This window comes from Myotis daubentonii, chromosome 1 (genome assembly GCF_963259705.1).
Source record: "Myotis daubentonii chromosome 1, mMyoDau2.1, whole genome shotgun sequence".
Lineage (NCBI taxonomy): Eukaryota > Metazoa > Chordata > Mammalia > Chiroptera > Vespertilionidae > Myotis > Myotis daubentonii.
In genome coordinates this window covers 221177086-221179914 of record NC_081840.1, presented here as the reverse complement: position 1 = coordinate 221179914, position 2829 = coordinate 221177086, and the positions used below count along the sequence as shown (strand labels likewise).

Here is a 2829-nt window from a genome sequence, read left to right as displayed (position 1 = left end):
TTATGATACACCTGCATTTTAGAATGTGATAAAAAATGGTTTAAAAAGTCAGTCTCCTCATTTGCAAAATTATGGGATTTTATCATAAGGCTGGCAAAGAACCTTTGTGTTAAAAATTCTATAGTTATATAAAATGCCACAGTGTTGTTACCCTTGAAACTATTTTGTTTGTTGTTCAGGTTCCATGTAATTTCCGTAATAATTAGCCAAGGCTTGCATTTATAGTGCTTTTACACTTTCTTTCATTACACATAATGATAGAGAAAAATAGAATTATTTTTCTTTATCAGCAAAACCGCAAAAATATGACCTCAGTATGTTATTATGAAAACCACACAGAAGCACACACACAAAAAGCCTATTTCAATGTGCCATTGCAATGGGTTTTGGCCTGTATTTATTAATTATTTCATTTAGTGCACATTTGCTGAGCTCAACTCTACCATGTCCAATAGGTACTGGAGCACGTGGAGATGAATAAGAGTTGCTCCTTGCCCTTAAGAGGCTGTTGATCAAAAATGGCAAAAGAAAAGGTGATGGGCACAGAAAACATCACATTGGTGACAATCATTGCTTAGAAAAGCAGAACCAGTAGGAGATACACACTGTGGATAAAAAAAGGAAGGTACTGTAATAAATCTAACCAAAAGTAACCTCACAGGGTGAGTGATTTCATCATAAATTCCTAACTGGGCAGGTTATGGAGAGTAGCCATGCCTCAGGTCTGTAATGTCTTTAGTAAAAGGTTTAAACCAGCCCTGTCCATTGTTATTGTGCATGTAGGTTAACACCTTTGAATTGCCAGAATAATTATCTTTTCTAGACCCCTAAAGGTGTAACCACCCTCAAGGGAGCATTTGGGATCGTGGTTCCTGGCATTTGCCCTCAGTTTGGCTTAAGTAAACTCATAAAAATTCTGTACAGGTTTGGGTGTTTCCTATGTTGACAATATTAAAAGATTTACTGCAATGAATTGGCTTATGAAATTGTGGGGACTGTCTAGGCAAGTCCAAAATCCATAGGGCTGATCATCAGGGAAGGCCAGCTGGAATTCATGGGATCTGGTGAAGCTTCTGTCCCTGGGCAGAACTGATGTTTTATCAGGGAAGCCCCAGCTGCAATTCAGGTCTTTCAGGGGATTGTAATCAGGTCCAGCCAGATTATCTAACACAATTTATTTAAAGTCAACTGGTTATGGACTTTCATCCCAGCTCCCAAATACTCTCAAAGCAACTCCTAGATGAATGTCTGATTCAATAACCTCTGCCAGAGCCAGCCAAATTGACACATAAAACTGATCATCACAATCATCATTTGCAAAATCCTCATGAGTCTAATGTAGATCTCTTCCCAAATCACAGACAATGTCTGCTGAGCAAATATTGCAAGAATATGTTTCCTAAAGTACTATCAATTTACCTCAAAATTATAATCAGGAGTTTTACTGTGGCTTCCGAGGTTCAGGACTCTTGATGCTATAACGTCTTTAGGGAGGAATTAAGTGGAGACATGAGTTCTATATTACTCCCTTTCAACCATGTGTGTTTAGTGTGGGAGAAAAATACAAGTCTAGTGTATTCTAAAAGAAATATAAATGCCCAGTTCTAATAAAAACATATTTCTTTGTTATAAATTCACTGAATGAACCTACTTTCATAAAGTAGGAACACTAATTTCTTTAGATGAAAAGCTTGTTTTCGATATTATTATCTATAAATCTATTTGCATTTATATATGCATTTAATGAAAACATGAATTTTATAATATACTAGAATCCCGGTTCATGAAGGTCCCTCAGCCTGGCCTGTGGGGATCGGACCGAAACCGGCTCTCTGAAATCCCCAGTGGGGTCCCAATTTGTGAGAGGGCAGTTCTCGGGTGACACACCCAGGAATCGGGCTCCCTCCTTTCTGGTTCTGGGTATCAGGTGCATCACCTGCTGCCAAGTGACTGCAGCTCGGCAGCTCCTGCATTGAGCATCTGCCCCCTGGTGATCAGTGCATGTCATAGCTATTGGCCAGGTGGTTGGTCTCTTAGGCTTATATGTATAATACTAGAGGCCCAGCGTACATGAAATTGTGCACGAGTAGCTTGCTTCTGCTTGCCTCAGCTGGCCACCCCAACCATCGCAGCTCGTAGCTTGCTACCCTGCCCTTGGCCGCTCATAGACCTCTGCCGCTCATAGCTCTCCACCACTAGTAGCTCGTGCCCCACCCCGCACACTGCAAAAGCCGCTGCTTGTTTGGTCATGACGGTATTACAGCGTGACGGCCATGGGCCTTTTATATAAGAGATAGATGTAAATAGCCCTGGCAATGGGCAAGGAGACACCTGATTGTTGGTGTTGGTCTTATATCAGTCAGGGGCAAAGCAGCTGCTCAGTCCTTAGTTCATCCTAGCTGATGCCTGTGATGGTGGCCGGAGCTGTCTCGTGCCTGGGTCACATAAAAATAAATAATATATAAATATATGTATGGATAAATGTTTTATAAATTTATCTATTATATATTATATATGTAAGCACATATAGACACATACATGTATTTATGTATCTATATCTATATATCTATATATCTATATATCTATATATCTATATATCTATATATCTATATACCTATATATCTATATATCTATATATCTACGTATCTATGTATCTATGTATCTATGTATCTATGTATCTATATCTATATCTATCTATCTATATATATATTATCTATAATCAAATACACAGGAGAAATGTTGAAACATTTAAACAATCTTCTTTGCCAGTGCATTTTTCCAAGTCTTAATCTGTTGACATCATTGTCATTTTTAAGAGGGAGATTTGGG

The 2829-nt window shown here is 38.7% G+C and overlaps 1 pseudogene; it reads left to right on the top strand.

Moving 5' to 3' along the window:
• Positions 1-2305: 2305 nt before the first annotated feature.
• Positions 2306-2448, top strand: LOC132225088 (small nucleolar RNA SNORA48; annotated as a pseudogene).
• The last annotated feature ends 381 nt before the right edge of the window (positions 2449-2829 follow it).